This window comes from Talpa occidentalis, unplaced genomic scaffold (genome assembly GCF_014898055.3).
Source record: "Talpa occidentalis isolate TD23 unplaced genomic scaffold, MPIMG_talOcc4v2.1 talOcc4.3, whole genome shotgun sequence".
In the NCBI taxonomy this organism is placed as follows: domain Eukaryota; kingdom Metazoa; phylum Chordata; class Mammalia; order Eulipotyphla; family Talpidae; genus Talpa; species Talpa occidentalis.
In genome coordinates this window covers 149610048-149628919 of record NW_023603184.1, presented here as the reverse complement: position 1 = coordinate 149628919, position 18872 = coordinate 149610048, and the positions used below count along the sequence as shown (strand labels likewise).

General features: G+C 56.2%; 1 protein-coding gene across 3 annotated transcripts in view; it reads right to left on the bottom strand.

The window, feature by feature from the left end:
• AGAP1 (ArfGAP with GTPase domain, ankyrin repeat and PH domain 1) overlaps window positions 1-18872 on the bottom strand; it is a 357631-nt gene that overhangs the window by 14383 nt on the left and 324376 nt on the right. The gene's annotated exons all lie outside the window — the stretch shown is intronic.

Below are 18872 nucleotides of genomic sequence, written 5' to 3'. Positions count from 1 at the left end.
TGCCGAGGCCCCGGCCCTCCCGGCACTCTGAACACATGGTCCGTCAAAGTGAGTTCTTCGACTCTGATTTGTTATCACCTGTGTCACAGGACACGCTACTCAGCTTTGTTCTTTCAGGAAACATCGCCTGAGCACTCCCTGGGGGTCAGCCCGGGCGCGGGGTACTGGGCTGCAGGTGTGTGGAGGCAGATGGGAAAGTAAACACGTAAGGCCGGGGAAAGGCCATGCCGGCCGTGGGGGACGGTGGTGATCCCCGAACTGAGCAGAGTCAGGATCCATGCTTTCTTGGATTGCTACCGAGACAGTGCTGTATTCAGTGCCCCGAATTGAAAGAGAAATGGACACATCCTCGTGCCGCGCACTAACTCGGGGTATCAGCAAACGTCCGCACATCTGGAATCTGGGGACAGGCTGTGAGACAGAGACTTGAAGGTCATGGAGAGGCGATGGCCTCACGACACACCCGCCAGCCACGAAGCTCACGGTAAGGGCAGAGCTGGCCAGCTGTCGGAAAAGCCCAGGCCCTCCGGGAGGGTGGCCACAGAGGCGGCCCCAGCCCAGCCCTGGCGTCCTCGATGCCCCGGGGCCTGTCCGTGTCCCTCGGGGCCCCGTGGGCACACACACTTCTTCCAAGCACCACAGGAGGAAACTCTCCTGCCAGCTTCAAAGTGGAAATCCTGATGGCTGATCATGGACACCATGGCCGGGGCCACCAAACTCCCAGGAGTCCAGCCCGTGCCGCTGCAGCCGTGGACACGTCAAGCTGAAGACACTGAGGATCAGCCAATGTGAGAGGAGGCTTTCCCTCAGCTCCCCTTATCCGCCTAAAACAGGTCCCCCATAACAAAGGCCGGGCGGGGACCACCCCCTCCCCGTGATCCCCTGGGGAGCTGGGCTGGAGCCCAGCGGAGGCGAGAAGTCGCACCTTCAACCTTGTCCCGGCTCCTCCCGGCCTGTTTCTTCCCTCAACACTGCCAACCGCCTGGCCTCTGTCCCCTTCGACCCCCCCGGTGGAGACGCCCCACGGCTCCCGGCTCCCCGTCCCTTTGGTGTTCACGGGAAATTAGAAACTAATAAACTTCGTCCCTTTCCTCCCTTTAGGCCGTGTCAGTAACTCGGGGCCCATCCACCGGCTGAGCCTGGGAGGGCAGCGGCAAAGCCACCCCCGTGGAGCGCAGAGGCTCCCCCTGAGACCTGCTAGGCTGGGAGCCAGAGGGGGTCACCAGAGGTCCTGGGGTGATCAGCCACGGTGAGGCTCAAGATGAAGGACGCCAGCAAGGCCCCCCACCTTCCCAGGAGTGGCCACCATGGTGACACTGGCCCCTCCTGCCCCGGAAGGGCCTTGCCAGGTGGCACGTGCACGGCCAGGCCCGTGGGCTGAGTGCCAGCCCTTTCCTCCCTTGAAGGCTGACCCCGCTCCGGGTTTCCACACCTTCCGGCAGGTGGAGGGTCTGGGCCACCGCACGTTGCGAGGGCCCCTCCTGCCAGAGGCCACGCTGGGGTCCTGCGGCAGCTCCAGCCTCGGGGCTGGGGCTTCACGTCAAAGACGACAGCCAGGTCCCTGGTGCTCACCTACGGACACCTCCGTCCCCCTGCAAGCACAGTGACTCCGAAACAGAGCAAAAGCTTCTAGAACAGCCGGTGGTCATGTGATCACAACACAGGAGAGGCCGTGGGGAACGCGGGGTGGGCGGCAGGTGGGGGCAGCCCCCAGTGGGCATTCCTGGGGAGGTGGCCACACACCACCCGGGGCAGGGACTGGTGGGCGCGGCTGGCAGGGCAGGGTGGCCACTGCACAGGGGAGGCGCACCCGAGGGTGGCACCGGGCCTTCGTGGTGGGGGCGGGGGTGCCTGGCTCTTCCAGGGAACGCCCCCACCGGGCGCCCGCCCCGCCCCCACACCCTGCCAGCTCCCCCCTGACGAGCGCCATAATGAGAAGCGCTGTCAATCACAGCTCCATCAGCCTGGACAGACTTTCACTTCCTGAAACAATTTATTGGATTCCCAGAAGCAAATGGGCCTTCTTCCTTTTCAGCCCCGAGTTTAGGGAGCTATTCAGAGAGAGTGTGTGTCCCTCTGTCCCCGCTGAGCGGCCTTTGTGTCCTTCATTTACTCATGAAAACAGTTTCCTGAGTTTACCTACCTCCTCTGTCTTGGGTTTCCCGAGTGTTTGCCAAGACTTTTTTCCCCCACTGTTCAGTGGCTCACAAAACCCACCAGCTGTTTCCAGCTACTGAACCAGGGCGGAGCAGAGAATTTTATTTGCAGATTTTTGGCGGGAGGCCGGGCGGGCGTGGGGGAGGGGAGGGGGGCACACACTTGGAGAAATTACATTCTTGAGCGGAAGAAAGAGGGAACGCTGGGGTCCCTGCCTCCCCCGCCCCACCCCGGGTCCTCCTGCCCCATCAGGAACCTAGCAAGCTCTGTGAAAGAGCTGAAGGCACCCCCGTATCTTAAGGATACTGAAACTGGGTGGGGGGCTGTCTCCACGCACGCGCTAGGCTGCGAGTGACGAGTTTTGCTGGGACAGGACATCGACAGGCCACCTCCAGGAGACCCACGGGCCGCTACACAAAAGTGCAGCTGTGGAGCCTCCGAGGTCAGATCCCCTCCACTTCTGAGCAGAGAAAGAGGATTCGAAATGACATGAAATAATATTTTTCTTCTATGGCGCCTCTTAAGGGCTAATATACACGGGCAAGGGCAGTGGAGCGGCAGGGGCCTCCTGCCCGCATAAATCAGTTTAACTTTTAACCTGGGAAAACAGGCCGCGCGGGCGGAGTGCCGCCGGCCCGCTGAGACTTTCCCGTCAATAGTAAATCGGGAGCCGCTGAGATCCGTTCAGGGTAAAATTATGCGGCCACGTAAGAAATAATATCTATTAGGTTAATTTAATCACCGAATACTTTACAGATGAATTAGAATTTAGAATCCAATTATTTCCAACGTTCGGACTGTCAGAGTTGGTTTCTAAGCAGGAGAGGGAAAGCAAGGGGGGTTGCGGGAGGTTAGGGCGGCTTTAAAGGCACCGAGGAGGGACAGACCCCATCCCCTGCGGGACCCTGAGGGACCCCGAGGACAGCAGAGCTGTGACAGCCGTGCACGGGAGCTGGCCATCACCCACCTGCCGCCAGGCCGGGTCCCCAGAACCCGCAGGACATGGGGAGCTGAGGTCCTGACAGACAGTCACCGTCCGGCGCAGCCCTCCGGGGCCGCAGGCTTTCACAAGGGCAGCTGGCTGGGCCACATCCGGGGGCAGTCCGGACCAAGGCAGCGCCCCAAGCCTGGAAAACTGCAGGCACCCTCCGGGGCCTGAGGCCTGCGGAGACCCTTCTCGCAGCCACACCCACCCTCCCCTGCGAACCTCAGGGCTGCCCTGCTCTTCACTGGCAGGAGAAGCTGTGGGTTGAGGCAGAGAGAGGATGCAGGCCAGGAGCGAGCCAGGCCAGGAGGCTCTGGGCCTCGGGCCATGTAACGGTCCTGCCATCTGCGAGGGGGAGACAGACCAAGGAAAGTGAGGCCCGCGCTGGCCCAAGGTCCGCATTAGAGACACGCCTGGTGGCAGGAAGAGAGCAGGCCCTGGAGCGGGACCCTCTGCCAGACAGACCCCCTCGCTGCCTCACGGGTGCGGGACACAGAAGAAAGAGCGTCCCACCTGCACGCGGTTCCTCCACCCCCAGCGCGCCCCCGGGACGCACGCAGTGCTTTCTGGCTGCCCCTGCACTCTTTCTGGCAGCTGTGGAATCGGGTCCACAAAGATTCTCACCACTGGTATCTGAGTTTCGAAAAGGAAGACAGATTTTGTTTCAGAGCTTTCAATGAGTTAAGTCCAAAGCAGAGAAGAAAATGAAAAAATGAATCTTTTTTTTTTTGGCTTGCTACCTGCGGGGGCGGGGGGTGGGCGGCAGGGAACAGTAACTGGCAGAGCCTTTGCATGGAGGCCGTCTTGCAAACCGCCAGATTTCCCACATTCTCTACCACAGAGTAGGGAGGAACGTCGTTAGGGGAAAACCTTTCTTATCCTTCATTCCAGAACGATCCTTACAACGTGACATGAACGAATGCCCATGCATTTGAATTTTAGCTCGCCGGTGGGCCACGGGCTACCCGTCAGGACCGAACACACTTGTCTAAGCTTAAGGGGACTGCCCAGGCCCCTCCTCTTCAGGAAGTCACAACTAAAATCCCCACCCCCAGCGCCACTGCACAGCAGGAGAGGAACTGGGTGTTACTGGCTGTGGGGGTTTTATGGTGGGGGGCTCGCCGGCTGCACACACAGCTCCAGCCAAGCCCACTCTGGGCCCAGCACAGCCTCCTCCTCGGGCACAACAATGCACCCTCATTATCCCTTTAATTACGGAGCTGCACGCCCTGCTCCGGCGCACCTAGAACCTTTGTGTGCACGCGCAAGTGGCCACATCTATCTCTTTGATTCATTTAATTGAGGGCAGGGCACTGGATAGGATCTGGGAAGAGGCATTCCTTGTTCTAGGATGATTTATTACGGCTCCTGATAACACCTGTTCATCAATTTATCCTTTTGCACAAAATCAGACGACATTCAATTTCTTTAAACTATCTTAAAAAAAAAAAAAAAAGCTCCCTATGCAATACATTAGCCAAAACCCCACACTCACGGCAAGGAAGGAGCCTGTGGGCACCACCGTGGGGAGGCCCCGGTGGGGCGTGCTGCTCGGCGGTGGTACGTGTGCACACAGCACCCAGGACGGACTCCTGGGTGATCCCTCAGCCCAGCTGCTCTCACGCTGGAAAGGCAAGCCGGTGGCTGACGCAGTCATCAGGCCCTCCGAGGCGAACGCAGTGCAGGACGCCTGCAGCATTCTGCCACCAATTTTGGCTGCAGAACCAAAAAAGCCACTTCCTTACGTCAGGACAGAAACTCTACTTTAAGCTCTCCTCCGGGGGAAAGTCAGCTTCCAGAGTCCTGTTACCCAGGCACGCACCGCCAGGGAACAGCATCGGGCACCCGCCTCAGCTCTTCACCCAACCTGGCGCTACCGGGAACACCCAGGCCCCCGAGAAACCAAGCCCGGAGGCCAGGCTGGCCCTGGCTGCCGCGTCCCGCAGGCCCCGAGCGGGAGCGGGTCCAAAGGGAAGGCAGGGCTGGCCTCCTCAGCTCAGCTTCACAAGCCGACCTCGCGGCAGGTGAGTGGCGTGTGCGCCGACAAGCCTGTTGGGAGCTGTCTTCCGTCTGGAGGGATGAGGAGCCGCGTCCCCACCCCTCCGCCTGCCTGGGTGCTGAGGAAGTGCTCGCCCTCCCCGAGAGATCAAATGGGCAGCAGCCTGGAAGCAGGACGGGTCGGAGCGACCGCCACATGCCTAATTAATGGCCCTGCTGGTCGCAGCTGGAAGAGCTGAGCTGGGGGTGATTAATTAAATTAGCTGGCAGAGGAAATTACAGTGGAAAAGCCAAAGTTTGATTGCTCCATAATTAACCGCCGTGCAAATAATATCAGCATCTATAACTTCCAGCGATGAGATCAGAAGCCAATTGAATTTGGCACTGATTGAAGCTGTAAATATCCCGTGGTGAAAAATGATAGGTTTGTTCTAGAGGGAAAACTTACAGAAATGGACATCTAGCTAATGCGATCAGGGGAGAGGGCACCCGGGGATACGGCAGGAAGGAAGCTTACCTTTTTCAAGCTGCCTTTTTCCAACATTAAAACAAGTCTTTTTTCACCTTCCTTTGGCTGAGTGACGAGGCGTGCTGTCCCAGGGAGCCCGTCTCTAAATTTCAGGTTTGCCTTGCTATGTGTGGAACCCACGTCAGGGTTCCAGCCCCTTCCTCGTTCCGGGGATTAAAACTCCATTCTAAAGTCATTTCATAGGCTAATGCGCTTTCATCTCCCCGAGAAGGGGAATGTTCTATTTAGACCCTCGGATGCGTGAGCGACGGCTGCTTTTCTAGATAATGACATTTCTTCTTCTTTGTAACAATTTCATGTTCAAAATATGGTTTCATTAGCAGTGGGATTGTGCTTAAAAGAAAAAGTATTTTATACGGATAACTGCCCGGCCCCAAACGGCCAACCGGGCGCAGGCGACGCGTGGCTCTGCGTGGCTCCGTGCCGCCCGCCCATCCTCACGCGCGGCCGGTTTCGCGGTGCAGGTCGTGCCCCGGTGCTGGAGCAGCGGTGACAAGTGACTCAGGGGCCCCGACCAGGAGCGTGACACCTGCGCGGCACGAGGCGGGTGCAGTCCAGGAAGCGCTGGGTCGAGCGGAGGAGAGGCCAGGCCGTGGCGGGTGAGCGGGCTGGCAGTGAGCCCCGGAATTTCTCAGCCGGGCTTCTCGACAACCGAGCGGGCCAGGCGGGAGGTTTGGTGACCCCCATTTTGTTTTACTCAGTGAGAGAGCCAAGGCCCGGGTGGTCTGTGGTGTGACCAACCTGCCAGGGGGCCTCGGTCTGCGCGGCCTTCTTTTCACCCTGGACTCGGCTGCGCCCAGACGGAGCCGCAGGGGCCAGCGGTGTGGCACAGGGCATAGAGGAGGGCGTGTGAGGCCGCAGACACCTCGTCCTGGCCCCGCCGCGTGGTCCTGTTGCCGGGAGGCGGGAGTGATGGAGCCACCAGCCAGGGTCAGGGCAGCCCCCAGAAGCCGGAAAAGGCCCAGAAACGGGTTTCCCGCCAGAGCCCCTGGGAGGATAGTCACGCTGCGCTGGACACTGGCTGGCTGCTGTGCTGAGCTGCCTCAGAGGCCGCTCGAGTCCCCTGGGGGCATCGGCCCTTGTGGCCACGGGCCTGGTGAGGCCCGCTCCGCCCTCCGCCTGGGAATCCCACAGGCCGAAGCCATGCGCCCACAAACGGACCCACTTCCTCCCCGCAGCCACCTGCCCCGCCTGAGCGGACAGCGAGACCGCAGGATCGGCACTGGAGCTGGAAGGAGGAGGCCGGACAGGCCTCCCTGTGTCTCGTGACTCTCGGATCTGCACACCGTCTGGCAGTGGCTCGGCTGCCTTTGTTCCCAGGCACCTTCCCAGGGAGGGCTGTGTGGCCAACAGCCAGGGGGCAGAGAGCTGGGCTCCTCCCTGGAGGCCCCGGAAGCCCGGCAGCCACCGCTGTGGGCCTGGCCCCGGGCACCACCTGGGTAGCTGGGCGGGGGCCGACGAGGATGCCGACACTGGCTTCCGCTCTGGCTGCCGGGGATGACGCCTCTGCCACAGACGCAGCGTCACGTCCCACCCAGCGCCAGGGAACCGTGGCAGGTAACCTGTGCTCGGAAAAGGTCTCAGGCCCGCTGCAGCTCTCCCTCCTGGCATATCCTGACCTGGAAGGTTCCTCACCATCCTGGTCCCTCTTCTGTGCCTCCGCCCAGGCCACTCCACGGCCCTCTTGTCCCCCCAATGCCCTGTGTGTTTTCCCTTCGCCACAGGGCCTTGCTCCTCTGTCCTCTTCCTGCTACCCTTTTGGTTTGTATCACAAACGTAAGCAATTTCCCCAGTGTCTGTCTTGGCTCTGGGCTGAGACCCGAGGGAAGGCCTGGGGTCCGGGGTCGCTCCACACCTGGCACACGGTAGGAAGGCGCTGTCTGGGTGCCAGGCCTGGCACGGCCGGGAGCCCCCAGCAGGGTCTGTGGATCAGGCTGCTGCCCTGGATGGTCCCGGAGCACCCGTGCGGGCAGGACAGGGAGCCTCCGCTGGAGGGAGGGCAGAGCCAGTCCAGCGAGGAGCGCCGTGGTGGGGGTGCTCCGGAGCCCAGGTGGGCGTCCAGGTGGAGGGAAGAGGCCCCGACTCGAGGGCAGGATCCCTGCAGAGAGAAAGGGCTGGGCGGAGTGGTCCCGCGGGGGAACGCACGGAGTCACCGGAGGTGGGCGAGGGGCCCAGAACCTGGGATTCATTCAAGAAACAACAGCGTGTGCTGCGAGGCTCTGGTCAACTACAGCACAGGCGGTGGCCTCTGTGCCTGGGCTGGGCCAGGGCAGGGACCTTGGGCCATTTCCAGGACTGAGCAAGCCCCTGCAGGGTCCACACTTAACTGGAAGGTTGCGCAAGCCAAGGAGACGTGCCGGGGTGCCCTTTGCCAGCGCTGCGGGGCCCTGGCACCTCCCGCCCACGCTGACCCTGCCTCCTCGGCCTCCAGCGACGAGGCTGGTGGGGGCTGTGCCGGGGACGGGCGTGGGTCCACGGGCTCTGCATACTCGGGACACGAGGGCCTCATCCGGCCTTTCTCATGTTACATTTGGATGGGTCAGCTTGGCCGTTGCTACAGTCACTGCCTAGGGTCTCTTGCTTTTTAAAAATGTGTTTACTAGGGCCTCCCTGGTGGCGCGCAGACCTCTCCTGCCGCCCGCTACTCCCCTCAGCAGTGTACTTTGTCAGTCTGCCTGTTCTGCTCCCCGCTCTGGCTCTGGTGGATTCTCTCGCCCTCCCGCGCTTCTGACTGTACCCAGTGCTGGTATAAATAAATAAATAAATCTTTTAAAAAAAATGCGTTTACTAGAAAGTTTAAAGTAACGCACGCGGCTGAGGCTACATCCGCCAATGCTGGTGTGGACAGTGCTGGCGACGTGCGGCCGCCTGCGGGGAAACAGTGGAGAGTGTTCTTGGGGAAGGGGAAAGGCGCGGCCTGTGGGCGTCGTGTTCAGTTCTCTCCTGGGGGCCCCGGGGCACCATGGAGGGGAATCAGGCCATCAGCGGGGACATCTGGACAACCCTCAGTTCTTAACAACGGGGGCCAGTCCCCCAGTGTGGCTTCATTTTTAAAGCTGAAAAAACCCCAACTTTGTGGGCCTGCCCTCCACAGCGGCAGCCCCTGTCCCCGCCGAGCTGGGGGCGCAGGAGTCCCTGAGAGGGGTGAGTTGTGCAGACTCTGGCAACATTGGTCGCCACATCCCACAACTTGTTGTTTCTCCTTTCTTTCTTTTAAAACTGGATGTAAAGGATGTTGTGTGTGTGTCGGGGTGGGCGGGGGGGAGAGGGATGGAGAGAAAAAACAATCTGATCTAATCCATTTCAACTTGGCCAAATTTGAAAAAGAAGAAAAATCTATTTTAAAAAAATCTCCAAAAGTACTTATGGTGTCAATTGTTTTTCAAGATTATAGAGTTAGAGCTAAAACAACAACAAAAAACCTCCAACCTTTAATTAATTCTTCCAGACTAACAAGCCCAATGGCCTGCTAAGCTGCTGAAGGTCAGGTAGGCGTAGATGAGGTGCCACTGGCGCTTCTGGTTTCACACAGAAGCTACACCCCCGAGCCCCTGCAGAGGAGCAGACACTGCTGAGCTGCCTACTGCATGCCAGGACACACATAGGGCCTGCAGATGACCTGACCCCAGGTGGCCCTGGGGCTCAGTGCTGGACAATGTCAGAATGGACAGCCAGCCTTGTGGTCGGGCCCCTCTGCCCCCAGTGAGAAAGCAGGCAGACTCCAGGGCAGATCAGTCCGCCCTCGGCACTGGTTGGAGCCCTCCAGCAGAGGCCAGAACTGGACCTGCTTGGCAGAAGCCACTTGTATGCAAGTTGGTCTCTGACTTGGGCTTAACCATGACAGATGGTTCACGAGACCCTCCGATGTCTCAACTTCAGAAGTCCTGCATGTTTTGCTTGATCTTTTGCTCTTTTGGAAAAGACAAAGAAGCAAGCCAGGCCCCATAGAAGCCACAGGCTTGGTGTCCCTGCGCATCCCCTCCATGCTGCCAGCGCCTCTACTTCCCTAAGGAGACCACCCACCTCGGAAACAAGATTTCCTCCCACGTCACATAAAACTTCGAAACATGCCGTCTTTGAATTTTTTTCTACTACTTGAAATGTGTGGCACATTTTTTTCTTTATCGAACATTTCACTGAGCTATAATTCACCTCCTGTACAATTCACCCACAGTGTACAATTCAGTCCTTTTTTTTAGCATCTTCACAGCCATGCAACCATCACTGCCATCACGTGGAACAATTCCATCACTCCAAAAAGAAATCCCGTCCTCAGGAGCAGTCACCTGCCATTTTCCCGATGTCTCCCAGGGTCTGGCCCCCACCCCCTCATCCACACAACGGCGGCAACCATCCACACACTTTCCTTCTCCATGGAACCGTCTACTTTGGGGTGTTTCATATAAACAGAATCCTACATTTGCAACTGTGATATTTTCAAGTCATTCATGTCGTAGCATGAATCAGTGCTATATTCCTTTACACCGCCACGTAATATTCCACAGAACAGACAGACTGCACAGCAAAGTCTGCTCACCTGTCAGTGGAAGTTGATTTCATCCACTGTCTGGTTATGATGGATAATGCTGCACTGAACGTTCATGCACAAGTTTCTATGTGGACACATCCCTTCATTTCTCTTGTACCTGGAAGAGGAATTGCTGGGTCATATGGCAACTTCCTGTTTCTATTTAACTCTGAGGAGCTCGCAATTTTATAGATTGGCCTCACCTGCCAAGAATCAGTCTGTGTAAACACAATCCACAGTCATCTTAACCACACAAGGGGGTGAATGCACACGCCTGGGTGCTGCCCCTAACCACTGCCTCTCCCTACCCCCAATGCAAGCGAGAAGAAGGTTGTCTTAAGCAAGAGGAAACTGAGGCACGGGGAGGGTAGTTTTTAAGGCTGTGCGGCTCAAATGAGTTCAAGAGGTGTGCCTCCCCCCACTCAGTGCTCTCAGCACCCGGCCACAGCCAGAGATGCTGGGCGAGCAAGTGTGCAAAGCACACTGGCTCTGCCTGCACTCTGGGAAACAGTCAAGCTCAGGGGATTAAAAGGGCTCATGAGTGTTGTCAGGATGAAACAAGACTGTTAAAAAATAAACCCGTCGGTAGACGTGGTTGCAGTGGAAGGCATGAGAAAGCCTAAATCATCAAGAGCGGCTTGCGCGTGTACAGTGAGGCCAGAGGCGGGACCTTGCTGCTGCCGGTCCCCGATGCAAGGTCCACGCTGGGCTCTAGACTCTGCCTCTCTGAAGCTGTGGGGCCCACCAGATCGGCCTCGCACATTAGTGGGGCGGGGGAGAGTGTGTGGGGCTGCATTCTCAAGACATGAGAGCCCCTTGCTGGAGTCTGAACCCCATCGTTATGCCCCACAGTCCTGGGAACACTGCCGTCTATGCTAGTCTTAGGGCTCCCTGCACCTCAACCTCCCCCAAAGTGTCCACTGCCGGTGGCCGTGAGCTGGGAGTCAGCAGTGGTGCCGTTCCTGCCCCAGGTACCCACAGCAGCTCTGCTGCGCAGAGTCTCCACTGGCTCGAGACCCACAGGCCCCGCGGCCACCGACCTCCACATCCCCTTTCTCAACCAGACGTCACAGTTCTGACTTTAGAGTTTTAGGAAAAATAATTAAAATGCAACACATCTCTCAAGTATTTATGGGGCGTCCATGCTGGCCCCTCGCCGCTGCATAGAGGTCATGCCTGTGCTCCTCACTGATGCCGTCAGGAAGGGGCAGCTCGGCGTCTGGGATGAAAATGCACGCGGGGTCTCAGGGTGTCCATTCCACACCCCACAGGAAGCTCCGGGACGGTCCCGGACTCTCCGCGTCCTCTGCACGCACGGCTGGTCTGTCACTGGCGTGTGCGGCGCCCGCGGGCTGGGGCTCACTCTGCAGGGACACGGCCTTCCTTTTTGGCTGGCTCTCCTCATGCTCTCCGCAGGGCGCTCCGGGCATTCTGGGTCAAGCAAATCCTCTCTTGGTAGGGCTGTCCGGGGCTTCAGCCTCCCAGGCCCAGGACTAAAGGCAGCGCCATGTGGGTCAGCATCCTGGCCGGGGCTCGAACTCAGGCCGCAGTGGCTGGCGACAGCTTGCTAGCACAGAGGCGTAATCCCCGCGCCTTGGGAAGCCCCTGTGGTTATTTCCAAGTGCTCACTGTGCTGAGAGCCGCTGGTGTGAGAGGGCACGGCCGGGGTCCGGCCACTCACAGACAACAGCATGCAGCGACCCCGCCGAGCCTCAGGACAGGCCCACGAGCTCACGCAGGCCTGGTCCGCGCAACCGGTGTAATTAGTCTGGCCCTCAAGGGACCTGCTGCAGCCGGACCTCCAGTCCACCCCGGGGAGATGACAATGGTCTGACCCCTGTGCTGTCCTGGCTTTCCACGGGGTCCCCAAGGTCCTCACACGCAGGGGCAACTGTCACTGATTCCGACTCACTCCTCCACTGGGCACAAGGTGCCATCTCCCAGCCGGTCTCGCCTCTGGTTTAACTGCCAAGGGCAGGGATTTGGGCTACAGCAGAGATTCTGCTCTGAGCATCAGGCTGCGTGAGTCCCTCCAAGGGCTCTTGGTGCCAAAAGGGGTAGACGCCCGGTGCAGCCCACCTTTCCTCCCCGCTGGCTGTGCCGCCGCTGTCGGCGCCCCAGGCTGGTCTTTCTCCAGGGACGGCCAGGCCTTTCTCCTTGGAAATTCCTCCTGTGTTTTTCCAAATGGACATAATCCATAAACCGTAAAATTCACCCTTTAGATGTGTCGGATTCATGGTTTCTGCCATATTTACAAGGCTGCGCAGTCACCACCGTGGAGAGCCACGGGGCTTGCATTATCCCCAGTGCTCCTGGCTCCCCAGCCCCTGGCAAGGACGGACCTGCCTCCTGCCTCCTGCCTCCAGGGAGGCGCCCGTTCTGGTCGTTCCACATAAACAGAGGCCTGGGACCTGTGGCTTTTGTGTCAGGCTCTGCCGGAGGAGGACGCCGCTCCCCAGGCGTGTCTACATGGGGCACGTCACCCCTCTTTAAGGACGCGCTCGTTGGCCCGTCAGCTGAAGGGCCTCTGCTTTGCTTTCACCTTGGGCTGCTGTGAGCAGTGCCACAGTGGGCACTAGTGGACGGGCATTTCCGTCTCTCCTGCATGCAGAGCTGGGAGAGGCCCCTGGCTGTGGGCGAGTCCACGGTGGCTCTACGTCTAACGGTGACTATGTCTAATGGGTGGAGGCACCGCCGGGCCCTTCCCGGGTGGCTGCGCCACTTACCATCCCACTACGTGGACGAGGGTGGCCGTGACCCCCACACCTCACCAGCAACTGCGCTGGACCCCCCCTTTTAGGGACAGCCGTCCTAGCTGGGGGAGTCGTATCTCAGTGTGGTTTGCTTTGTGTTTTCTTCCTAAGTCGTCATGTTCAGCATCTTCTCGTGCGCCTGCTGGGTGTTTGTCCACCGACTTTAGAGGAAATTTTAAAATTAGGTAATTTGTCTTCCACTGTTGAGCTGTAAACATTCTTTATACATTCTGGAAAACCAGGACCTTATTAGAAAGGTGATTTTTAAATATTTTCGCCCATTCTGTGGCTGTCTTTTCATTTTTTGGATCGTGTCCTTTGTTGCACTGAATTTTAAATTTGGATAAGTCCAGTTTATTTATATTTTTCCTGTTGCCTGTGTAACGGCAGAAGTCATCCATGTCCACAAGTCCCGCGACTTCCTCGGGAGCCTCAGGATGACAAAGCCTTATCCCATTTTCTCCAAATAGTTTTATAGTTTTCGTTTTTATGCTAAGACCCGTGGTTCATCTGGAGGGAGGAGATAGGGGTCGAACTTCCTCCTCAGGTGAACTAAGTTTAGTGGGTTCAGCACCACTTGTTGAAGAGACTGTTCTTTCTCCACTGAACTGTCTTGGCATCATGGCTGAAAATCAACCGCCCACAGATGTACAGGTTTATTTCAGGACTCTCAGTTCTATCCCATTGACCTACCTATCTACTCATGTGCCAATATCACACAGGCTTGCATCACCGCGGCGTTGCAGTACGTTCCGAAATCACAAAGCATGAGGCCACCAACGCTGCCTATGATGAGGAGGGGGTCTCTCGCATTTCCCTCTATATTACAGGTTCATCTTGCTCACTTCTGGAGAAAAAAGACCGCTGAGATTTTGGGAAGGTATGCATCTAGACATCAGTTTAAGACAGCAGTTATACTTCTGTCTTTCAATCCATGAACATGGATGTCTCGCCAGTTATTTAGGTCTTTTCTCTCTTTTAACGATGCTCTGTAATTTTCAGTGTACAGGTCAAATTAATTCCTGAATGTTATTCTTTTTTGATGCTATTGCAAATGGAATCATGTCCCTAATTTTACTCTGGGTTGCCCATTGTTATTGTATAGAAAAACAATCAAATTTTGCATATTGATCTTGATCTCTAATCTTGCTGCACTCATTTTATTAGTTCTAATAGTTTATTGTGGATTCTTTAGCATTTTCTACACACGAGATCATGTCATCTCAGGATCACTTTAGTTCTTTCTTTCTAACCTGGATGACCTTGGCTTCTTTTCCTTGCCTTATTTCTTGACTTGACCCACTAGTGCAATACTGAACAGAGTGGTGTAGACATCTTGTTTTGCTCTGGACCTTAGGGTAAACTTTCAGTACTGAAGTATAATGTTAGCTGTGCAGTTTTCACAGATACCCTTTATTGGGTTCAAGAAGTTTTATTTTTTTCATGTTTTGTTTGCTGAGTGTATTGTGAACAGGTACTGACCTGTCAAACATGTTTTCTGCCTCTCTTGAGATGGTCATATAGTTTTGTTCTTTATGGTATTAATGAGGTTTATTACACTCACTAATTTTGGCAAGTCGAACCAAACTTGCATTCCTGGGAGAATGAAATTTAATCCTCTCGTGACAAAGATGTCCTTTGAGAGTGGTGGCACCTGCTGGGATGGCCTTCTAGATCCGCAGGTCCACAGGCCACACTAGAAACTGCTAAAGAGAGAGGACAGAACCTGGGTCTCAAAAAGTGAGGGATGAAGCCCAGGGGCATGGGGCTAAGACCTGAGGAGGACTCCCGGCAGATTGTGGACATGTTTATACTGCCTGTGTAGACCAGGATTTCTGAAATTTTAATGTGCCTAAGAACCCTTCGAGAGCTAAAGCACATCACCTAGCCCTATCCAGGGGGCACTAGTTGGGTAGCAGGCGTGGGGCTTCAGTGTGTATATTTTTAGACGCTGCAGACACTGCGATAGACCACTCTACAGTCACAAAGCCAAATAAACAGGGACCACACCTTCCAGCCAAGAAACCCTCCCTAGGACCTGTAAGGGGATGGGACACTTGTCTCTGTCAGTATGTGGGACACAGGTACAAAGCTGATTGAGTTTTCCAGATTAAAAAGGAGCCCAGGAAACTAAATATATATTATTTTCTTTTAGAATTAAATCTACATGATTAAGTGGGTGGAAATAATAACCAGTTTCAGCTTACAAAAGAGAAAATGCCCCTGATATTTATTTAATTTTTTTTTTTTTTTTTTTTGAGAACCAACATTATAGAAGATGCTGGCTGGAGAGCCAGAACTAGAAATCCTCTGGCTTTGCTCCAGATTTCATCATGCAGATAACAAGGATGATGGTGAAGCTTTCTGAAACACAAGCTTCAGGTTCTCAGCAATCAATGTTGGGTCAGAGACGTGAACAGAGGGACGTTCAGAAGAAGGATGTGGTTACAGGAAAAGCGGGGCTCCAAGCCCACTCCACCGCCGGCTGATCCAGACAGAGGTCTCAGCAGTGTTTCCACAGAAGCTGAGGATTAGCAGCGGCTGCAGAGAATTATGACTTCAGAATCACAACGGTGGGACTTAAAAGATTAGCTTTGCTACGCAAAGGCAAAGTAAGATGAATGACGCTTTATGATTCTTATTTAAGTTACCATGAGCGAAGTGACTAGATTTCATAAGTGGACAGATTCTGCAGCTATGTTATTGTACATAATAAATTTACACTAATCATATAGCTACACAGACACACGATGGCTATTAAGACTTCGAGCTGGGGCGAAGCAGAGGAGAGCAAAGGGTTTGGATGAACACAATGGAACCTCCGGATGCTGAAAATGACCTTTGGATGTGGCCGAGAACAGCAGGAGGGCTGGGGAGGGGGGCCCTCCAGGGTTGGGCTTGGGTTCCCGCCATTAGCCAGCACAAATGACTCCAAGACCTCACCCCCACATTTGCCTGCCAGTTGGAGCCCCGTGAGCTAAAGATGGTGCCCAGCACACTCTGAAGCAGAGAAGCTCCTCGAAGACTGGAAGGTCTTGGTGCAAGATCGTGAAAACCCCACTGAAGGGCCTCCCTGGTGGCGCAAGGGGTTAAGATGCAACCTATGAGGCTTGCTGCAGCCACTGTAGCACAAGTTTGATCCCTGGCCAGGGAGCTACCCACATGGCGCAGCAGACCTCTCCTGTCTGCCCGCTACTCCCCTCAGCAGTGGATTTCGGTCAGTCTGCCTGTTCTGCTCCCCGCTCTGTCTCTGGTGAATTCTCTCACCCCCCACAACTCTGGCCTGTACCCCAGCTCTTGTATGTATAAACAAATAAATCTTAAAAAAAAAAAAAAAACAAAAACAAAACAACCCACTGAAGAGAATGGCCTTTTGGAAATGCTCGGCAGTTGGAGTCAACACAGAGGCCGCTGTGCTGAGAGTCCTCCGGGCCATTTCAGAAGGTCTTCCCTGGAATGTAGCTCCAGCTGATCAAGGTTCACCTTCACATCACTTTCCTTCAGAGGCCCCATGAAGGGGCGAGTGCAGACATGGCCAGGCCCCAGCGGGCAGCGGCTACTCACGGGTGACTTGCATTTTCATCTACCAGTGACCACCAGAATTCATAAAAGTGAAAATCTCCTTGATGGTCTCCATGGCTACACTTCAGCATCAACGGCAGGGATTTTTCTACCCCAGACACCCGGTTGGTGGTAAAGTGGGCTCCGGGACACAAGCGGCTTCCTGCGGGCCCCGGGGCCGCGCGGGCCAGCACCAGGATGAACCCGTGGTGCCGTCCTTCTGCCGGAGGCAGGCGCAGGGCAGCTTTGCTGTAGGGAGCAGACCCCACTGTGCTGGTCGTTACGGAGCAACTTCTCGCAAATGCCTTCCTGGCACTCAGGGCAAGCCTGGAGCCCGGGCGGAGGTGGGGCGACCGGCAAGAATTCCCGCCGAGCCCTTGGGCGCTGGCACCTGGTGTCAGCTCAAATCTACAAGTCCTTTGGGGCAGTCAGTGCACTTCTCACTCGCATGTTTCCCTAACTGGCTTACTAGTTCTGATCTGGGAGCAGACCGGGCCTACGGACGACGCGCTAGTGGCGATCACGCCGTCTCTGGGTGTCGCTCGGGGAGGGAGGCTGAGTGGTCTAGTCCACGCCAGCCTGCTCAGAGAAGCTGCTAGAAAACCGTAAAGTGAAACCTGCGTCTCCTGGCAGCCGAGGGGGCTGCAGAGCCGCGGACGTGCAGACTTCACGGCAGTCAACAGCACTGCCGCGCCCAGACGGGGCCCGCATACCGCGTGGGTCCCCGCTCTGCTCAGGGCGCCGGCCCCGCCCGGCCAGGAGGTGGCCCGGCCAGGCCCGCTGACAGGCGCACGGCGGTGACGGAAATTCGCTCTGAGTTGCAATTAGTGGCTCTGTCATTTTCGGGGGCTCCTGCCAATTAATTAAGCCTGTCAAACAGAAAAACCACAGTGCTCACATGATAATTTATATTGGAAGAGACGGGCCTCACGGAGCACGGCGGCTCCCTCCACAAACAGAACTGTACCTCGGAGGACAGGCGTAAACAAAAGAAAATAAATAAAATAAAAAACAACCAGAGGAAAGCGTGCGCGTGGGGGCGAGCGGGGGTCCGCCCGGGATGAGGAAAGTCCGCCTGCCCTTGTGGTCGTTAACTCTGCTCGCCGCAGAAGAAGACAGGCTGATTAAAACTCCAAACGAGCCCCCAGCTCCCTGAACCCTCCGCGTCCGTCCGCGATGATAGAATCAGAGGAGTTTATTCATACCATTAAGCCCCAGAGAACTTAATTGAAAGAAGAGCACAGCCCGGACCTTGACAAGCGGGAGGTCACAGTAATTGCTGCCGGACATATTTAACATTAAGATAATCAGGCCATTAATTACCCTTTGGATCATTAAATCAGCCAGTTGCAAAATGAAATTTCTGCCTCTATTACTCACTTGAGAGACCACAGGGGTGGCCTTTAATTTATCAGTGAGCTTGAGATACAAAGGCTGGGGCTGGGGGAGGGCGGCGTGGAGGGGGCCGCGGCGGTGGCGGGGGGCAGGGCACCATCCACCATGCTCGGCGATCGTGGCAAATTAACTAGGTAAGATAACCTCCGCTCGCAGAGGCAGAAGCTGGGGTATGTAAATAGATGAGGGCAGACAGGGAGCCCGGAGTCTGCACACCACTTAGCAGGATAATAAAGGAAATCATCCTTGATTATCAGTGCTAATTTGGACACTGCCGGTAGCTTGTTATGCGTGTTCTGAGTAGCATTTAATTAATTCAATTGCTTGTTAATGAGGGAAGTGACATGTGGGGAGCAGATGCCACCCAACTGCAGATGGGCTCCGGTCACCACCACAAAGTCTCCCCCAGCCCACCTCTCCCCCTACCCAGTTTTTTGAAAGAATGAAAACAGGAGAAGGTGGGGGCACAGAGGAGCCCTCAAAAGAGACAAAACACTGACCTCGGCCGGCCAAGAACTGTGGAAAAATAATCAGATGAGACGATCCCGGGCCGGGCGGGCACCGTGGTCCCCGAGGCCGCGTCGGGAGCCAGGCATCTTTCTGCCAGGGACTCGCGCCGAGATGACGAGGCGCGATCTTCGGAACTGATCAAACCCGCGAGACAAAGCCGGGGCCGGGCGGCGCTGCTGTTAATATCTCAGAGGGAGCGGTGGGGATCCAATTATTTTCAGTTTGGATACATTTCCCCTTTATCAATATCTCCCTGTGCATAAATAAGATGAAAGCTGCGTTCCCAAATCAAAGGGAGACGGGACCAGTGTCGCCGGGCAGACGCGTGCGGCCTGCAAGTGGCCGGCCTGCCCACGCCGCGCGCTGCCCGCCGGCCCCACCTGCCTCCCGAAGGTGGCATCTTGTTACAGGCACAGGCCAGAAGGAGCGAGGCGCGCAGGTGAACGCGCACATAAT